Raw genomic sequence first — 12,063 nt, forward strand, 5'->3', positions numbered from 1 at the left:
GCGCAAAAAATCTTTACCTTGACTTCAACAATGCTTGAGTTCATGAATTCTTCTCCAGATGCAACCCTAGACTTTGTGGAGGTCTCACACTCCACTTCCAGCCCTCATCACTTCCATCCTCCTCTGTCCCTTTGACATTAATGATTGCTCTTCGGATTCAGTCGTGAATTATAATGTTTTGGTTTGGTTTTATTTTATAAAACTATAATTATATTATTTATTTTTGTTGGTGTTTAGGTTGTTTTTAATCCTTTCCTACTCTTTGTCATCTAAGGCCAGATTTGAACTTAGGTCTTCCTGACTTCAGACCCAGTGCTTTATCTACTGCACCAACCCTAACTGCCCCAAATTATTTAAACCAAGATATTAAACAAAGACAAACGTACACACGTATATATGTAAAGGACCTGTGCAAAGGTTCCCTGACTGATCCTGGACAACCATGTGTACTACTTTGGTGTTTGAGTACTTTGAGGATAGTGAGGATACCCAGCTGCTATTAGCTAGTCATGTGTAACTCTAAAGGACTCAGGTACTTTGGGGATAACAATGACTAAGTGGACCTTTTAAGGAGCATCTCCCCTCCTGGGTCTCTTCTTTTAGCACTTCACATGTGATATGTTGTGCTCCCACGAAAAGTGGGTGGAGGGCTTGCCTTTCCACTCAAGCAAACGTCTTGCCTAGTTTCAGTTCTGAGTTTCAGTTTGGGGCTGCCTCATCTCTCTCTGTTCTTTCTTCAGTATAGGAAGCCAAACAACCATCCTAAGATGGATATGTCCATCCCTGAAGGCAATCTTACGAGTTCAGCAGGCATATCTATCCTGTGTCTTCAGAGTTAACTAGCAATAGGGGGTTGAAGGACTAAGGGATATTTATCCTGGAGAAAAAAAAAGACTCCGCAGAGACATGGTAGTTGGCTTCCAGTATTTGAAAGACAAATACTTGAGGAGGAGGGGTTAGATTTGTTTGGGTTTTTTTTGGGGGGGGGTGCCTCAGAGAGCATAAATAAGAGCGATAGGTAGAAGTTACAAGGAGAAAAATTTAGGCTAGATATTAGGAAAAACTTCCTAATGAATAGAATTATCCAAAAGTGGAATGGACTGCCTTGGGAGATGGTTGGTTTCTTTCTTGGAGGTCTTTAAGCAGAAATTGGATGACCATTTGTTGCATATGTTATCATGGGAATTCTTTTCAAATATGGGTTAGATCATGTGCCTGCTAAGGTGCCTTCAAACTCTCAAATTCTGTAACTGAGGAGTTTTTCTATTAGGTAAGTGTAATAGTAATTTAAATGGGAAGATCTTTACCATTCATTCATAGGCCCACGTGACCTGCTTAAATCACATGAAAGCCTAAGTCACATGTGGTGGGAGGAGCTTGCTGAATGGGTGGAACCGGAAGAGTGGAACAGAACTGAGAGGGAGTGCGTGAGAGCAGTTAGGGCAGAGAGAGAGAATGACACAGGCAAGCAGACTACTAGGCACTACTACTAGTGTTTGTTTGTGGGAAAGCCCCAGCAAGTAGGTAGGGATGGGAGGGGGAGGCTTGGGAATGGCTCTGTTCCCTGCAATGCTAATGCGTATTGACTTCTTGGCTACTATGAAGGATTTGGCTTTCTGGCTTCTGAATATATGTTTTTCTTCTGCCTTCTGTATGGAGTGTCTGTTATACTTTGCGATTGAGAACTATGTTGGCATATTCAGTCACCACCAGTGCTGTGAATATTGCCTTGGTGATACAGTAAGGTACTATTGATAGGGAAAGGAGTGTAATTCTAGGCTTGGTTTACCAGAAGCCGTTGATCTGAAGGGAACTGCTCAGACAGTACAGAGCCTAGGTGAAATGTAATAACTATTCAGTAGTCTGACAAATTGTTTCATGTTCTCATGTTCAAATCTCAATCTTCCCAAAACGTCTTTCTATGTGCATTTGTAACTCTTCAGTGTGGTAAGCATTTTTCTTATGTAGAAGACAATTGTTCCATACCTGACTCCGATTGTCCATGGATTACTTTTCTACTCCTCACATTGGAAAGACCCGAGATGAGCAAAGGTTTAAATAAATTTTCCCCAGAACACCAGAAGAGGGGCATAACAAATCAGAGTGCAGGAAAAGGAGTCTGACCCTTACTTTATCAGGCCCAAACCCAGTCTGAAAGCATGGGTCAAGCCCTGAGGACTTCTTAGTGCAAAGGGCAAGGGCATAGTGCCCAATCCCTTCAGGCCAAGACTGTGTTTATAATTGTAAGATATATAATATATGTACAAATATTATATATAATCTTACTACCTAATTGTATAAAGCCAGTTTTGGCTGTTGGTAGTACAAAAGGCAGGGGTCCTTGAAAATAAGCTAATTCATTTTCATGTGATTTGGTTTATTTCTCTAGTTATTTTCTCTGTTAGGATTACAGTTTAGAGCACTGGGCTTTATTTTCTCAGGAAGGCTTACAGGCTGGCCATTGCTTTCTTCATTCCAATTATGCTATGGTTCTTTTAATACTTAGAGATTTTAACAAAAGGAAAAAAGATAATATGGGATAACTGTAGGAGTGGGAGAAGGCAAACTAAAGCTTGGTGCTTACCCCTCCCATCAAAGAAGCTAACCACTATTCCCTCATCCCCATTCCAGGGCCAAAGGGTCTGCAGCCAGCAGAGCTGGCTTTCTGTCCTTTTTCTTCCTCAGAATCGGGCTGGTGTTTGGCATTATTCACATTTCTAATCTCCTCCCTAGTCTATTGAGGGGGTTCTCTCTATCCCTGCTGTCACCCTTTCTTGGCAACTGAAGGATGATCTGAAATTTAATTCCCTAAGACAAACTAGAAAAGACACCAAGACCCACAGCATCCATCTCACATGACCTTTCCTGGGTCTAGAGGGTCAGCGCAGACAAAGAAGCCCTGATCACTCTTGATGGTTTCTGGCTCTAATTATAGAAAGCTTTTAGCTATTGTTTCATAATTGCTCGCCGCAGTTGTGTTTGGGCATTGTTGTTGGACAAAAGGCTGCTTTCTTGTGGGTTGTTCTGTTTTTTTTTTCTTTTTTCTTTTTCTTTTCTTGGTCTATCAGCATTTCAGCTTCTAGCAGTTCCACTAAAGAACTGAAAAAGAGGCATCACCAGGCATCATAAGCACCCCATCAGACAAACAACACTGCCACTGCCCTCCCATCCACCATCTCCACCTTTTACCTGCTGTCTTCTGTATTACTAGATAATCACAAAGTTTTAGGGACCTATTATTTTGGAAGTGATGTTAGTTTCTTCACTAAATGGGAGGGCTGGTAGATCAGCTTGCCTCATAAAATCTGTTTGGATAAGGGAATGGAAGGAACCAATCCTTTTACTATTCATGGTGTAGGTAAGGAGGAATAGGAAAGTAGGAGAAACTTCAAGATCAGTAACAGAAGAGCCAACTTTCCAATGAGTGAAACCATTTGGAGGATGCAGTAAATTTTTGGTTTCAAAGGATGTCTCTAATAATATCTGAGGGCAGAGTCTAGCATTTTCAACATTTATGGTACCTCTTCTGTCATTTCCTCTCAATCCCTCTCAGTCCTCTCAATCCCTACACTCATTGAAGAAAAAGTCAACTCTGTGGTCAGACATTCTCTTTATATCCTTGGTGCCTAACATTGTGCCTGGCACATAGTTATTGTTGAGTCATTTCTTTTTTTTTGTAAGAAACCAATGTTTATTTTCCATCAGCATTTTTTCCAACATTATTAGAGCATCTGGGGTAAAACTTAAGATCACTCTGTGATAGTTCCTATACACTCTGTGGCCTGAGCAGCAGGAGCCTCAGACCAGTCTCAGTAGCCGACTGAGCACTCCAGTCTTCAGTAGAAAACTGCTGAAAGGGCCCAGAAGGCACCTGTACTTCCTCAGACCAATCAGCCACTTTGGGCTGAGTGACAGTGAACTCTGGGGCAAGTACAGTTCATTCACCCTGAAACTCCTCCTTTGTCACTGCCTTCTCAGCTGCAACCTGCTCTTCCTTTTCAATATCCTCTGGAGCCCTGTAGAAGTAAAGATCCGGCATAACCTCCCATGAGTGTTCCCAGGAGATAGGACCACGCATACGCAGGACTTCACCACATCAGACTCATTGAGTGAGCTCCCTTGTTGTTACATGGAATGGTCCATATAGCGCAGTGAGGAGTCTGTGTTGCACAGTGCAGTGGTTGGAAGATTAACATGATGCTTCAGTCAGAGACTGATGATCTGCCCGAGGATCAGTGACCACCAAGAGGCAGGGCTCCCTGAAAGCTGCCTGGATCAGGTTAGTGAAGGTGCCTGATGTGAAATGTCCAGCAATAGGTGTAGCACCAGTGGCAGCAGCAAATTTCAGAACAGCCCACTGACCAGTGTTCTTGGATGAGATGACACTAACATCAGCTGGATTTTCAATGGCAGCAATGGCAGGAGCTGCCAGCAGAAGCTTTTCCCAAGTTCTCTTCAAGTTTATGATCTAGATGCCATCACTCTTTCTTTTGTAGATGTATTGTTCCATCTGGAAGTCCAAATTGGTGCCACCCAAATGGGTTCCTGCAGCGAGGAATTTGAGGACATCCTCCTCCTTCATCTGCAAGACATCTAGGGCTCTGGACATCGTGAAATTTTCCCTTTAAAGTTACGATGGAAACTAAGAACAAGGCCATATGGTACCCTCTTCGAGGCAGCGTGGAAAGGTTGTTGAGTCATTTTAATCATGTCTGACTCTTTGTGATCCCATTTGAGGTTTTCTTCGTAAATATACTATAGTGGTTTGTTACGTCTTTCTCTAGCTCATTTTATAGATGAGGAACTGAAGTAAACAGAGCTAAGTAACTTGCACAGGATCACAGAGTTATCAAGTGTCTGAGGCTAGATTTGAACTCATGAAAATGAGTTTTCCTGATTCCAAACTCAGTGCTCTATTCACCTAATTACCACCTAGTTACCCTGGCACATAGTAGGTATTTATAATAAGTAGAATTTATATAGCACTTTAAAGTTTGCAAAATACTTTACAAATATTATCTCAATCAATCCTCATAACAACCCTGGGAGGTAGATGCTGTTATTTTCACCACTCTACAGCCAAGGAAACTGAGGCACATGCCTAGGGTCACCTTGTGAGTATCTGAGGCAGGCTTTGAACTGAGGTCTTTCTGACTCTAAGTTCAGTACTAGCTGCCTTTTTACTAAATGTTTGCTGGATTGAATGGAAATTATTTGCAACACTAGTTCAAAAGTTGGTCTTAAAAATTCATTGAGTCTTTTTGCCTTCACAGAACTCTACAATTACCTTTAAGAATGAATTCTTAAAGCTTTCTCACAAGGGAAATCAGTATTCTCTAACCCATTTAGCAGATAATACAACTGATTCCCAAGGAAGATTAGAAAATTTGCCTGAACATAGGGCAACCAGGGCAGGATGAGAGTTTGGTTTTTCCAGGACATTCCATTCTCTGGTTGGGAAAAGCTTTCCTAGTCAGCCAACCTCCTTCCCACCCTTAAACTGACAAAATCCCTTTAGCTTTCCATTCCACAAATCCTAGAAACCACGGATCCTGTGAAGAACTACGTAACATCCACAGAGTCAGTTAAATAAATAATTATCTGTGATGTCAGTTCATTAGGAAGAGCTTCAAGACTTTTTTTCCCTCTCTCTTCATTTCTCTTCAACTGCAAAGTACAAAATATCAAAAATAATAAATAAATGAATTATTATAATAATAATAAAATTTGTTAATAAACATGATAAAAGTATCCACATTTATATAGCTCATTTGGATTTACAAAAATGCTTTCCTAACAGCAATCCTGGGAGGCAGGTAGAGCAGGTAGTACTTTTATTTGATAGACAAGGAAACTGAGGCCCACAGATTAGGTAGCTTGCCCAAAATGACACAACTAGCATGTGGTGGAACTGAGATTTGAACCTAAGTCTGAGGATTCTAAATCTAGTGTTCTTCCCATCATATTAAGAAAAAGTACTGTCTACTTAATCAACTTCCTGACAAAATACTCATAAAATGCTCTCTGAGGGGTAGGAACCTAATCTTATGCTATCCTCTTCATAGTGCCCAGAACTGACTTCCTTGCTTGCTTCCTTCCTTCCTTCCTTCCTTCCTTCCCTCCTTCCCTCCCTCACTCCTTCCTTCCTTCCTTCCTTCCTTCCTTCCTTCCTTCCTTCCTTCCTTCCTTCCTTCCTTCCTTCCTTCCTTTCTTCCTTCCTTCCTTCCTTTCTTCCTTCCTTCCTTCCTTCCACAGTCCTTCAACATTCACTTTTATAAGATTTTGAGCTCTAAAATTTCCTCCTACCTTCCTGTCCCCCTCCCCAAGCCAACATGCAATCTAATATAGGCTATACATGCACAATCATATTAAACCTATTTCCACATTAGTCATGTTGTGAAAGAAGAATCAGAACAAAAGGGAAAAACCATCAGAAAGAAAAAAAAAGAGAGAGAGAGAAAATAGTCTGCTTTACTCTGCATTCAGACTCCGTAGTTCTTTCTCTGGATGTGGATAGCATTTTCCATCATGAGTCTTTTGGAACTGTCTTACATCTTTGTATTGCTGAGAAGAGCCAAGTCTATCCAAGTTGTTCACTGCACAGTGTTCCTGCTACTGTGTACAACATTCTGGTTCTGTTCGTTTCGCTCATATGAATCTTTCAGGTTTTTCTGAAGTCCATCAGCTCATCATTTCTTATAGCTCAATAGTATTCCATTACATTCATTTACCATAACTTGTTTGGCCATTCCCCAACCAATGGGCATCCCCTCAATTTCTGATTCTTTGCCACCACAAAAATAGCTACTATAAATATTTTTGTATGTGCGAGTCCTTTTCCCTTTTTTTTATCTCTTTGGGATACAGACCTACTAGTGGTGTTGCTAGATCAAAGGGTATGTACAATTTTATAGCCCTTTGGGCATACAGAACTGCCTTTCTTGCTTCACAAGGTACATGCTTTCCCTCTGCTGCTTTTCACTTTATCCCCTGAAAGAGCCTTGTTTGTCTTTTAGATTGCTGCTGAGAATTGAGCCCAAGCCTTCCTCCCTCCTTGTAACAGTCCTTCTTCATGGCCCTTATACTTTCCTTCCTCTCTAAGCCAGACAACTACTGCATTTAGCCCATATTTCCAAGAAGTTCTTTGGGATCCCAAGCTAATTAATTTAACAATGGTTCTACATTCAACTAAATTGTGTTCTACTTTTTGAGGTTACCTTATTGAGCTTTTTTTTGGTTTATATTTTTTGAGGGAAACAATCAGGGGTAAGAGACAGTTAATAAACGTCTGAGGCCTTGTTTGAACTCAGGTCCTCTTGACTCCAGGGCTAGTGCTCTGTCCATTGTGCCTTCCTTATTGATCTTGAACCGTATGGCACAGTGACTTGGGAGTCAGACTTCCATTCAAATCCTACCTCTGAAATTCACTACTTTTGATAAAGTGTGAAAGTCATGTAACTTCCTTGGACCTCAGTTTTTCCTTGATAAAATGAGTGGGTTTGAACTAAATGGCCTTTGAGGTCCCTTCCAATTCTAGATCTATGATCCAATGAATCAAGTCCTTGGTTTTTCTTGTTTCCCTCTGGATGGCCACATGGCATGCCTTTTTCTAGGTTTCTTTCTTCTGGATCACAAAGGTGTGATCCAGAAGAACACTGAAACTTGAAATCAGAAGTCATGAAAGTCCCTTCAACTCCCTGGTTTCGAATCCTTCTTCCATAAAATATGGATGATAATACTTGTGCTGTGAAGCTTGCAGGATTGTTGTGGGGATGAAGTGAGGTAATATATGTGAAAATGCTTCATTATCATAAAGTACCATTATTGTCATCATTATTATAGTTATAAAAAACCGCCATGGATCTTTGCGTGTAAGAACTTTAGATACTAATCAATGGGGACTGGTCAATGAGCTCAGACCTTATTAGCATGTACAGAATACTGATGCAATGCTTCTTTGGAATATTCATAGACATTCTGTAATGACTTATAGTCTTCTTACCCTGTGGTGAAGAGGTGCCTCTTTTGACTTCATAACCAGAACAGATAACGCATTCAGTGCCATGACTAGAATGTCTTCCTTTTTTTGGTTTGTTTTTTGGTCTGACTCTCTCCTGGTAGCATTATGGCCTTGGGCCCACCCCACCCAAGACTAATACGTGACCCTCTGCTTTTTGATTCAGTTTATTTTTCCTGCTAGCAGGTTTTAGAGAAAGAAATTGGAAGGTACAACCTTGTGAGTTTCAAAAGATCAGTAGAGAGCCACCAGCAAGTCTACAAATGGAATCTGTGATGGGCTTTCCATCCAGCCATAGTTTTGAGGACCCCAGAAGTAACGTTTGGCACATTGCCCAGCCATACCTGAGTTCCTTAAGCATTCACCCAGCAGTTGTGTTGCTTCTAGACATGAATTTGGTGGAACTAATGTTATGCAGAAACTGAGTTAAGGCTGTGAGTCCAACTTTTCTCAGAAACTGAAGTGGGAGGGAGGAGAGTGTTTCCCCAGCTGTTTGGGTGGGGGGAATATTTGTCCTTCTGTTCTTGCAATAGCTTTGAAGTAATTACCTATAAAAGCTAACTGATGTTAGTCGGTTAAACAGAACTGCATACTATTCTTTGGAGGCTAAGTGAAGCAATATATTGGAATAAGGGGTCAAGCCAATAACATTAGAAAAAAGACACATCTCCAACCCTTCAGCAGTAACTCTAGAACACTAAGAAGGATATATAGGTAGTCTTGTTCTACAAGAATTAGCCAGAGAACTCACTATACCACTAACAACAGCAACAGCAACAATAATGATGCTGGCTGGCATTTATAAAGAGGTTTGCAGTTTTCAAAGTCTTGGCATACATTATTTTGCTTGAATCTCTTTGCAAGTCTATGAAGTAGATGTGAAAGATATCATTAACCCCATTTTTCAGAGGAGGAAACTGAGGCTCAGAGAGATTAAGTGACTTGTCTGCCCACGGCCACATAGCTAGTCAGTGTCGTGGGGCAGAATTTTATTCCAAGATAAATTCTTTCCCATCACTGGGCCTCTGCCTCTGCTTGTGTAAAATGAGAATTTTTGGAGTATATAGTCTCTTTCAAGCCTTTTTTAGGCATCTTTGAGTCTAATCTTTTTTTGGACAATATTCTGAAACGCCCACATCATGCTCTTAGATTGTGGTGTGCTGGTAAACGTTTAACAACCAGGTCTTTTAAAAAAATGGATGCAGAACATACTTTTGACTTTAATCATTATTATAAATAGTTTCTCTATCACTTTCTTAGGTATAGACAATCAACCAAAAAGATAAATCAGGTCCTGGTTTGTAGCTCTGATTTCTTGTGCACTTATTCCAAGAACTTGTATAAATGTTCACACTGAAAATTTGGCAATAGGCTTTGAGAGCTGGTAGGAGCCAGCTGTAGCACACCACTCTTAGGCCTTAACTATCTCAGAAGCACAGGAGCAGCATTTCTTGAGCACAATCTGAAATGAGCCTCTCATTTTCCTTTATGACTTCTGCTGCTATTTTGAGTTTGGTACTTTTCAGTTCACCCAAGTTCACACCTAGAGAATCATTCTTTACTTCTTACCTTCTCTTATCCCATGTATCTAATCCAGGGCCAAATCTTGTCACTTCTACTTCCACAACATCTGTCACATGTGTCCCCTTCTCCCCAACTCACACAGGACTACCTCAGTTTTGACACTCAACACTTCTAGCCTGGCCTATTGCAATAGCCTCTCTTGAGTCATTCCCCTTTTCTAATCCATCCTTCACACAGCTGCCAAAGTGATGCGTGGGCACACACACACACACACACACACACACACACACACACACACACACACAGCAATCAGGGTTAAGTGACTTGCCCAGGGTCACATAGTTAGTAAGTGTCTGAGGCCAGCTTGGGACTCATGTCCTCCTGACTCCAGGGTTGGTACTCTATCCACTGAGTCACCTAGCTACCCCCCAAAGTTATATTTTTAAAGCACAAGTCCACATGTCACTCCCTTGCTCAGTAAGCTCCAGTGGTTCTCAATGGTCCTTAAAAGCAGATACAAACTCCTTTGTCTGATTTTTGAAGCCTTTCACAACCTAACTCCAACCTCCCTTTAGAGGATTATTATAATTCTACAATCCAGTCAAAGTAGATTTCTTGTTTTTCACATATGACATTCCATCTATCTCTGGTCTCTGTGTATTTACGTGGGAAGCAAAATCCCCTTATCTCCATTTCTTTTAATCCCTAACTTATTTTGAAATTCAGATCTAGCTCCACCTCTTATCCATCATCTTTCCTGAATATCCCGAAGAGTTAGAATCTCTCTTAGAGGAAGCCAAGTATCATCTGCCTTATATATTTTAAAATATTTTATATTATACTTTATAATTATTATAACATATATATTATAAATTTTATTATTTGCATTTTATATTATTGCCTTATCTTTACTTTTGTATATCTATCCAAAAAAATCAAATCTGTACCCAAGGGATTCAGGCACCTCATCCTTTCCCTCTTCATTAAGAGACTGGATGGGTAAAAAAAAAAAACACATTTATTAAGCACTTTTTCTGTGCTCTTTACAAATATTATCTCATTTGATTTTTACAACAACCCTGGGAGGTAGGAGCTATTAGTATTACCATTTTATAGTTGAAGAAACTAAGGCAGACAGAGAGAGGTTATGTGACTTGCCCAGAATTACAAAACTAGTAAGTCTCTGAAGCTAGGTTTGAACTCTGGTCTTCCTGACTTTAGGCCCAGCACTCTAACCATTGTGGCACCTAGCTTCCTTGAGGCATTTTGATAAATGCCCCTCATAGATTTGGACCTATAAAGACACACCAGGTTTGGTTCTGGGGGAGCCTGAGCACCTAAAAAAAGGGTCAGATTTTTTTTCTCACATTTTTTGGCTTGTTACATCCCCAACATGGTGCCCCAGAAAAACATTACTTAAAGTTCAGTTTTGGCTCACATCCAAGATCCTTCCCTCATCTTCCCTCCCCCCACCCAAGTGAGGAATAGAAGGTACTTAATTGTCACCGTGAACCAGGTATGGACAGCCATTGATTTGCTCTATACAGAAGCAATGCCTAAAAAAACCCCAAAAACCCAACACCCACAAGGGAGCACTGAGAGAAAGACTTAAAACAGGACTTAGTAGCATCACTGCCATTATACTCTTCTGGGAGATTGAAAACAAACAGAAGACAAATTAATTTGTGGAACTGCTGAATAGGCATTTTGCATTTCACTTTGGCTCTGTATTGTCCAAACAATTCCCTCCAGGTCTGTGTTTTCTGGCAAACCAGACCAGGAACTGTGTTCTTCCCCTTGTGAGAGGTATCTTTCTGTTGACAGATATCACTGATAAGGAAACCTAGAATTTCCAATTTCTCAGACTCCTAAGATTGCTTTCAAGGCTGGACATTTCCATCTTGAGATCCCTGTTCATTAACCTTTACTCAGGAAAGGAAACACAAAGTGAAAAAGAGAAGCAGAGGCTCCAAGGTCCACTTGTGTGGGAGTCGTCATCAGGTTTCTGGGATGGGGTGGGATGAAGGCCAGACTCTCCCTCCAATCATCCCAGGACAGATCTGAATCGTTCTGCTAGGATCTGCAGCCAGAAAGAGAAGGGGATGATGTTGAATGAGTAATTTAATTTCAGATATCTCCTGAGTCATCTAGTCTTCCCAATCAGTGGCCAATAAAGGGCCACTTTACTTCATTAAGTTACACATGTTTCTGTAGTTCCTGGAAGCTGTTAAGGGATCTCTGGTACACATTTCCTGGGGTGGCCCCTATTGGTCGTTGTTGTTCAGTCGTTTCAGCTGCGTATGACTCTTTGCAACACTATTTGAGATTTTTTTGGCAAAGTTAATGGAGTGGTTTGCCATTTCGTTCTCCAGCACATTTTGTGGATGAGGAAACTGAGGCAAACAGGATTAAGTGACTTGCCCACGGTCACACAGGAGTAAATGTTTGAGGCTAGAGTTGAACTCAGGAAGATGCATCTTCCTCACTCCAGGTCCCCTACTCTATCTACTGTCTCACCTATC

The 12,063-nt window shown here is 40.9% G+C and overlaps 1 protein-coding gene and 1 pseudogene across 4 annotated transcripts in view; one reads left to right on the forward strand and one right to left on the reverse strand.

The window, feature by feature from the left end:
* The window catches only part of ADCK1 (aarF domain containing kinase 1), a 216,528-nt gene that overhangs the window by 40,150 nt on the left and 164,315 nt on the right, over positions 1-12,063 (forward strand). The gene's annotated exons all lie outside the window — the stretch shown is intronic.
* Positions 3,750-4,609, reverse strand: LOC140513761 (small ribosomal subunit protein uS2-like; annotated as a pseudogene).

The sequence above is a fragment of the Notamacropus eugenii genome, chromosome 7 (assembly GCF_028372415.1).
Source record: "Notamacropus eugenii isolate mMacEug1 chromosome 7, mMacEug1.pri_v2, whole genome shotgun sequence".
Classification (NCBI taxonomy): domain Eukaryota; kingdom Metazoa; phylum Chordata; class Mammalia; order Diprotodontia; family Macropodidae; genus Notamacropus; species Notamacropus eugenii.